Source organism: Meleagris gallopavo, chromosome Z (genome assembly GCF_000146605.3).
Source record: "Meleagris gallopavo isolate NT-WF06-2002-E0010 breed Aviagen turkey brand Nicholas breeding stock chromosome Z, Turkey_5.1, whole genome shotgun sequence".
In the NCBI taxonomy this organism is placed as follows: Eukaryota; Metazoa; Chordata; class Aves; order Galliformes; family Phasianidae; genus Meleagris; species Meleagris gallopavo.
This window is the reverse complement of record NC_015041.2, coordinates 7096546-7105498: the sequence shown is the minus strand read 5'-3', so window position 1 is coordinate 7105498 and position 8953 is coordinate 7096546. Positions and strand designations below refer to the sequence as shown.

Sequence of the window (8953 nt, the reverse complement as noted above, 5' to 3'; positions counted from 1 at the left end):
TTTTCCCCATCAGGGTTTGCATCAGCAGTTTGCCTGCAAACAGATTCCTTTGCCCAGCACAGAGACAGAATTCCCTCTGGAAACAGAGAAATCAAAGATCTCGACTGCACGGCACAAACCTCCCGCCAGCAGATGTTTGCCTTAATCGCATACCGTTTTCCTAAATGTCAGGTGCCTGTGTGGCAGCAGGAGGGCACTTTCTCCACTCTGCTTTTATGACTTGCAAATGCAATGCGGCCGTGCGCTCCCTGGAAATGTCAGCTCCGTTTTCCCGAGGACCTGCCATCTGTCAGCACGGAGAGAGAGGAGAGGAGAGGAGAGGAGAGGAGAGGGCGATGGGATGGGGGACACCGCTGTGACCCCTCACCAGGCACTGACACTCCATCTCCACGCACTGATGTGACATTTTGCACACTCAGTGTCAGGCACCGCCAAGCAGAGGGGATTAACACAGATCCCACATCTCAGCGATTTCACTGCTGTGAACTCTGCATCCCCGCAGTGCACCTGAGGAAGACAGCCTCAGCACAGCCCCAAGAATCAAACGCAGACAGTGGCATGCAGCAGTCTGATCCCCGCCGGCCATTTCCTGATGGGGAAGTGCTGATCTGAGGCAGAAGCGGGCTTTTCACCCAGAGACACATGGAAACTTTAAGACTGCATCTGCTGGGGTCTTTGGACAGAAGAAGGGATGGGGCAGCAGTGAAGCTACCCGGGACTCTGGTGACCTGGAGGGAAAAGCCGCCACTCACTGCGGTTGGATAATGACAGGCTGTGAAAGCTTAAATACGAGAGAGCTACACCACAACAGAAAAACCCCCAAGCCCTAACCCCTCTGGCTTTGTTGCAGGGTTTAACAGCAGGAAAAAAGTGGAGCAAAGGGAAATGAAACAGAGACTTTCTCCATCTCCTTCCTAAATACTCTGCATTGCACGGTACATTGCAACTTTGGGATGTGGCAGAATACCAACTGCATTTTATGTGTTGCAAAACCACCTCCTCCGTGGCAGCTGAGATTTCAAGCGTAAGCTCCAACCTTGGTAATATTTTTCACATATTGAGTCACCACTGACTCCGAAAATAACAAGGGAAAAGGGCTGGGATTTCAAAGATTTTAAAGCCTGGCTGAATCTGCTGAGCGCTGGGATAGCCCCACTCTGCCCCTCTGTTTTGATCCTGATTTCATCTCAATGCGGGGATGCCTGGGACAAAGCTGTGCAGCCGTCCTCAGGAATCCCTAAGGCGTAATAGCGTGGCTGATGGGGTGACCCTGAGGCAGGATGGCTTTCACAGACTTTTACCCCTTACAGAAAAATTCAAGGGAGGTTCATGCCTTTCCTTCTAAATGCCAACATCCCCAAAACTGCCTAGGGAGCAACATCCCACTGTGGAAGCAAAGCAAGAAAAACAGAGGGATAGGGGAACACAGGACTACTCCTCACCAGCCGACATGGTCCCTTTAGATCATCCTTAAACCCAAAGGTCTACCTCCCCAGGGCACTTTCCCAGATAAATTATTCAATTCCCCGCTCTCCTCCTTCTCAGCACGGGAGTAACTGCCTCTGATAGCCCTTATTTGCTAAATAAAACACTCCTTGAAGGCTCCCCACAATAACATTTGCACAGAAAATTGACATTCTTCCTCCTTCCCCTCAGCCCAATGCTGTTTGTTTGTGAGTTAATAACTTGGATGCTCGGCTGAGCTATTGATCCCTCCTCGGCATAGTCATTCTTTTGGGTACAAAATACACAAAAATAAAATAATGAGCTGGCAATGGCAAAATGATCTCAGCACTGCAAGGTGCTTCTTCCTAGCCCCAGCCATACAAGGCTGGATTTACTTTCCTATCCCTCTCCTTCATCCTCACGGTAGGGAGGGGTTGATGGCTGGACTTGGTGATCTCAGTGGTATTTTCCAACCTTAACGATTCTGCAGTTCTAACGAAGCCACATTCCTGCAGGCAGAGTGCTACCTTTCCTGGCCTCAGATTAACATTTAGCATTAAATATTTGTTACCCAACAAGGCATGATGATGCTTGCTCTTTCCTCCTTATGTAAAGCCCGTTGACACTTCCAACTTGATAGCTTTCTGCCACCATGTGTTACTTCCAACAAAATCAAACTGCTGAGCAGGAATGAGGCGACTGGGAGGAAATCTTGCAGGAAGCTATTAAAGCAGTTCATTCCAACTTTGCACTTCAGGCTTTGTGATAAGCCCCAGACCTGGCGTGCTCAAGGCAGAGCAATGCTCCTTGGCCTCACCTCATTCATCCAACAGCAGTTAATCAGGAGAGGTTCTCCCTCCAATATCCACCATCATCAGAAAAGCTGATGATGACTCAGGAATGGTACTTAATGATCCTTATAGGTCCCTTCCAACTCAGGATCACAGAACCACAGAAGCACAGAACCATTTGAGTTGGAAGGGACCATGAAAGGTCAACTGACCCAACTTCCCTGCAACAAACAGGACACCTGCAGCTCCACCAGCTCAGAGCACCTCCAGCCTGACCTTGAGCATCTCCAGGGATAGGGAAGCCATCAAATCTCTGGGCAACCCAGTGCCTCACCATCCTTAGTGTTTTGCATCCTATTATTCTATGAAAATCAATGAAAGGAAACAGTTAAAAGCACTGCAGTGCCCTCATCATCCCCCAGAACAACTCTGGAATCACCGGGGCATCGCACCACCTCTTCCAAAGGATCCTCACCCATGCACCGACTTTGAATTTTCGCTTTGCAATCTGCTCACATGCCTTCAACTAATTGTTCTTCAGACTGCTCTTTCAGGGGAGATTTTCATGGCAAACAATCAATTTTCCCAAGCTGCATTTTCCTTCGAACCTTTTGATGTCTGGGAAAATAACAGGCAACCTCAACACACGGCTGAGTATCAGGCGAGGGCTGGGAAGCACTAAGCGGAAATGCATTTAGTTGTCTGGGTCAAAAACCATTTCCTTTGTTAAATGATTATTATTGTTCCAAGAGGATTTCAGTGGGAATTGAGGGTGCTTAGATAGATGGATTCACAGGTTTGCTGAGCTTCTATAAGGGTCTCTATATCCTCCGCCATAATTCTACATCATAACTTCCAACACCAATAACTCTTCTATGACTCCCAACAGATATTCCTGTGCCTTCCAAAGCAATAACTTCTCAATGAACTCCAGACCTGCCAAATCGACTGTTTTCCCCCTGCGGACGTCTGCTTTTTGGCCCTTCTCACAGCCCCCCTGGGAACCCTGACCCATTTACCTCCCCTTCTGGTTCCAAGCTGAGCGCGGGGGGAGATGAGATCAGAAAGCGATCTGCATCGTATGTCAAGAAATAGCTCTGGTACTAAAAGGTTGCAGTCAGCTCCCATTTTCCTGACTGCTCTCATCATCCCGGGATGCAGCCCGCGCTCCCAACCTGCTCCCAGCGATCCCTTCCTTCCCCCGCGCTCTGCGGATCGCTCATTTCTCCCCACTCCTACCTGGAAACTTCTTGGCTCCCCCCTGGAGAAACTGCTGAGGTTACTCGCCGGGGTAGAGAACAAACAGTCTAATAAGAAATAAATTGCAGTGCATTTCTTGGGTCGCCAAGCCTCTGGGTTCATCCATAAGAGCACAGAGCCGCTACCTTTCTGGGCACTTGATCTTAACGATGTGTTAATTAAGCTAAGGTTAGAGTCGCTCGTTACATTATTACTTTTGTTTCTGTAACAGTAATGCTCAGAGGCCTCAATCAGGAACAGGCTTTTTTTTTTTTTTTTCTTTTTCTTTTTTTTCCCTCTCTCTCCTTTTAAGTCACAAATTATTTCAAGATCTGGTAAAAATAAATGCACAAAAGCAGGCTCTGCTCCTTTCCAGGGAATTTTGCTCTGCAAGGGAAGAAAGGTCTCGACAGTGTGTTTGAATCAAAAATGAACATATGCAAGAGGGGAAGAATGATACGCTTCAAAAGTTTCCTTTTTTTGTTGTTGTTGAAAGGATTTCTCTTAAACGAAGGAAAAAAACCCAAACGCCCAATCTTGCAGCGCTAGGTGCTGCACAGGCTCCGTTTGTGCTGCAAAGTGAATACTGAGCAAGCTCCAAGGCTGCCTGAAGGAGGACGGAGGAAGGATACGCAATCTGGCTCCAGTTTGGAGCTCTCCGGTTGCTATTCCGTTTGAACTCCTCTGAGCACTAGGGCCAGAGCCACTCTTTGTTCACCCCCATCCCCACTGTCCCCTCCACCTTGGGTGGGTGCAGAGCATCCCATCCTGATGCCCTGGGAATATCATTCCCCATCCCCACTCCTTTCCAGCCGAGGGAAAACGAGGCATTATGGCAAGAGAGTGAAACTCTCGTAGTAGAGCAGGCACCTCTGAGCATCACATCTTTGCTGGGAGCTCAGGGCATGCCTTGCCCAGCTGTCCTGCGGATGACCTGGGTTTGTAAAGATGCCATCACGCCCACACTATCCAATTACTAGGAAACAATTAAGCTGGTGGTGCACCTCATAACCACCGTGGAGAAAGGGGAAAGGGAGCCACCTGCTCAGTGCAGAGCATGATTTCTGTGGTTGATTTTAACCAAATGGAGCTTTTTTTTTGCTTGTTTTTCCTGGTTTTTCAGCTCAGGCTGTCCTGCATGGTTATTGGACACTTCCTAAAGCTGCTTGAAAATTTCATTACAGCATAAGACATCCAAAAGCCATTAGCGTTTCCCTGCCTTCTGCTCAAACTGTCACTTCCCTTCACCTTCACTGCTGCCATCAACACTGGGACAGAGCTGGTTCTTACCCAAAACTCAACCCTTAACTTCGGAAAACCTCCAGAAAAAAAAAAAGAAAAAGGGCGAAAAAAGTCATTGTGAGGGGATAACTTGTACGATGGAGGCTTTGGAGAGGTACAGCAGTGGTTAAGCTGTGCCAAGGAGAGAAATGGCTCAGGAAAACAGAGCAAAAGGGAACTTTTCCTCAGAGCACAGTGTTCCTCATCACAGCCTGTCTCACCTGCGCTCGCTTCACAGAGGTCTGGTGGCACAAGGCGATGCCGGCACACACGCAGATTTATTTGGGGGCTCTGGCACAGGGGCTCTGAGCAGGAAGGAGCTGCACAACTGCACTAATTGTCTGCCGAACATCTGTCTCTCCCCTACTACCGCGGGGCCGGATGAGTCCTCCTGCATAACAGAGGATTAGCACTGGGAAAGATTTTGTTGACTGCGTGATTTTGTATGGGAGGAGGGAAAAGAAATCCTGCAGACTCTCTCAGAGTGAAGCATTTTAGGGTGAACAGCGCAGGGGCAGGAGGAGAATTTGTGAAGACAGAGCAGCGGTGGGTACTTACCCTGATGTGGGTGGGGAAATTTAAGACACTGCTCCAAGCCAATGGCAGTAGAATACACTGTTTTTATGCAGAAATAAACTTAATGGAGGAGAAAAACAAGATAGAGCCTTATACTGACAGCCACCCGTGGTGGGGAAAGCAGATCCTCTGACACCGCACCATTGGCTTGAATGGGAAAGAAAGTCCAGCTTCCTCTAGGCTGCTTCTTCTTGTCCAAAAGGCCAAAAAATCATCAGGCTTCCAGGTGTCCCTATGGTCCTGATGGTCTGCCAAAGCTGCCTCAATGGCCAGCAAGGCAAGGGATCCAAAATAAACTAGGGCATCTCCTTTAGGACAGGCTATGGAGGCAACCTTGACCTTGAGGGAATCGGTGGCGATGGAGATGTGCCCCTCTGTGCTCTGCATCCCACTGACCTTGTCCTGCAGGAGAGAGGAGGAGTTCGTCCATCTGCGTGACAGCCACCAACCACATTAACAAGGCTTATGGACACCCAAGTACAAAAAGCCTGACAGAAGCCGAAACAACAAACCAGTGAAGAGCAACAAATTCCCCTCTGCTTAATTAGTGCAAATGTCTTGTGAGCTGGGAATTCTCTTTTTTTTTTCCCTTCAAGAACACTACGGGCCAGCAACTCACACTGTAACACAAACAAAACGTCCCTTAAAATCAATTGGTGCTTTTGGCCAAGTGAAAACTGTTGGGATTTCCAAATATGGCCCCTGGGAACATCAGCCCAAGCATTCTTGGGAAGCATCTTGGAGCCTGAACTGTCTCCCAAGAATAAAAACGTTCAGTCCAGCACGACAAAAGAGCCATCACATGACAATAACTATCACACAAGCACACAAATTAAGCAATCAATCAAAAGTGCAATACCCCAGAGAACAATAGCGAGTGGTGCACATCATACTGACAACGGGTGAGCAAACCTGACCCGCGATTGCCTCCCTTCATGCATGGGCTATTGTGCTCCCTTCTGCACAGACATCACAGTGACCAAGAGTTTCTTTAGCTTTGGCCTTTCTATCAAAGCTTGGAGAGCAGGAACCTTTCTTTCTTGGAGAGAACACAGGTATCCGTCCTCCAGCAAAAGCATTTGTTCTGGGCTCGGCTGAGATATAAATCAATGGTTATTCCATGGAGATGTGACGGAGCAAAAATTAGACATAAAATCTGCCAGACGGTGAGAAACGAGCTCAAAACTGTTGCCGTCTCTCCCAAGTTGGGGAGGAATTTCTGTCTTAAAGATTTGGGATCGCGTGCATGCGAGTAGCTTAACATAATGATGTCCCCTGGGCAAAAGGAGAAGGAAGACTATTCCAGGTCTCCTGTGACTTCTCGTCTCCCATCTCATCTAACTGCACCCTGCTTCTAAGAGGCACCGCCTGCCCCGCTCTGCACTGCACCGGCGATGCTGGGGACGACCGTGCTGCCTCCATGGCACTGCCATTCCCACCCTACAGCACCCAGATGTGTTTGCGAGCTGATAGGGCGCGCAGCTGAGCGTTTGCAAGTGTATTTTAAAAATCATATCCTGCTGGCAGGCAGCTCGCAGACAGCACGCGGGGCCAAATCCCATGAATAAATTGCTTGGAGCGAGTGGTTTGACGCACCATTATTCACAACTAATGCAGCCCTATAAACAGAAAATGGAGGCCAAATCTGCCGGTATAGACGCCGCTGACCTCATCTGTTTTCATCTTATTTGCTGAGCAGAATCAGAGCAGAGGAGACTCACCACCGTCCTGTAAAAGGAGAAATGGGCAAAAAGCACCTCCTGGTTTTTACAGAACCAAGTAGGAGTCTGGGCAGCAAGACGAGAGCTGAACTCATGAGTAGAGCAGAAGGTCAGTCTCACAAATGCATGGACAAACAAAACCAAGCTTTCCCTGCCCTGCAAAGAGCCCTGTCCGCATCACCCAGGTGGAAAGCAGCCAGTGGAGAAGACACAACACCTACAGCCTCCATAGGATGACACTCTCCTCCCATTTCCCCAGGAGCATTTCCAAACCAGCGCAACGTTCGTGGTGCCCAGCTCCCATCCAGCCAAATGCCACAGCACCGTTTTCCTCAGCTCTTTGGGTGTTGGGACATCAGATGACAAGGCAGAACAACAGACACAGCTCTCACACTATTTTGCACACCAGCATCCAGCAGAAATCTCTGCCAGGGCACGCTGTATGAGCAGAAAAGCATCCCAAGTGCAGAACAGAAGACAGACCTCAAAGAAGCGCAAGATTGCTGATGCTGATGCCTCCAGAGCAGCAACTGCTTGCAAGAAGCTGAAGGTTACAAACCGTGGCATGGTAACGCTATTTCTTATGTTCTTTACAACTTACATATATCTCAATTTGGGCAATACGTAGAAAAATGGTGAAGTCGGTTGTGATCACTCTTCCTTAGCTTCCTTTCCTGAATAACACAAAATTTAATGACATTTCAGCTGCAATCGGCTTCCACTGCGAAGAGCCCTGCTCAGCATCTCCAGAATTTACCTTTGGGGAGAGCCGAGCCATTGACCTGCAGGCTGCTACATTTGTCTCGAGTGCAAGTATTTCTGTGAATGACAACAAAAATTTATTACTCTGTTTAAAAGTTACAGCCCATTAAAAAATTGCCCTGATTTGAATCATTGGCTTTTCAAAATAAATACTATTCTTTCATCAATAAGCTCAAAAAATAAGCTAACCACAAAACCCTTTGGAAAAAAAGAAACATAAAAATGATATCTTTACACATTAATAACATTTATTGATCTAACTGTAAGCATATGTCCACATACATAATTTCACCATATCGCCCATCAATAATACTCTACACTTTTCATACTAAACTCTGCTATTCCCATGAAACCAAAATCCTAAGTATTTTGCTAAAAAGGCCCTTGCCATTTAAATGCACAATGGCCGCATTTGAAAGTATGAACACGAAGACCATATTTGGTTACAAAGACCAATATTAACCACTCACAATACAAACAGGGCAGAGCAGAAGGAATCTCAGAAAATAGAGATCACGGATTTATTATGGATAAAAACAACAGCGCTTTCTCCGACCCCTTTGGCTGTGCTTTTAATTATAAAACTCTGGGATGGGTCTCCTCTTGCTGGGGCGACCCAGTATCTCCTCTGCAAAGAAGTCAGGCGCATCCTCACGCAGACCCTTGGAAAGGTCTGAATGCTTTCTGCATGGCAGCAGCCTGCTGGAGAAGCACCTCGGCACCCTGGATGAGGATTAACGTGCTCTAATCTGTCTATTAATGCCTTGAAGGGGGCTGAGCAATGAGGAGGAAAAACTGACAGATGACAATATTATTTGGGCTAATCAAGAGTATGACGGATGGCACAACCCTTCAAAGCACGAGGCAGCGAGGAAGCCCGGTGTGGTGATAAATGCAGGCACTGCTTGCTGCAAGGAGTATTCTGAACTAATCACACACATTGCTGCAGTCTAAATTAGCTGAAACCAGCCAGCAAAGTGATGTCAGCCTTTGCTCTGCAGCCGCTGCTCAAATGGCAAACAAAATGTTAGGTTATATATGAAGGCAGAGGATTATAAAATACGTGACGATGTAAATCAATGGCATGGCCTGACCTGGAATGCTTCAATCAATTCTGGATATCCTGCATACAAAAAA

The 8953-nt window shown here is 47.6% G+C and overlaps 1 protein-coding gene and 1 long non-coding RNA gene across 2 annotated transcripts in view; both read right to left on the bottom strand.

Moving 5' to 3' along the window:
- CNTFR (ciliary neurotrophic factor receptor) overlaps positions 1-8953 on the bottom strand; it is a 158139-nt gene that overhangs the window by 85012 nt on the left and 64174 nt on the right. The gene's annotated exons all lie outside the window — the stretch shown is intronic.
- The window catches only part of LOC116217515, a 9180-nt gene continuing 5411 nt past the window's right edge, over positions 5185-8953 (bottom strand). Inside the window, exons 2-4 of the long non-coding RNA XR_004162159.1 lie at positions 7812-7873; positions 7656-7728; positions 5185-5735 (exon numbers count right to left, since the gene is read on the bottom strand). This is a non-coding gene — a long non-coding RNA (uncharacterized LOC116217515). The remainder of the gene's footprint in view (positions 5736-7655; positions 7729-7811; positions 7874-8953) is intronic.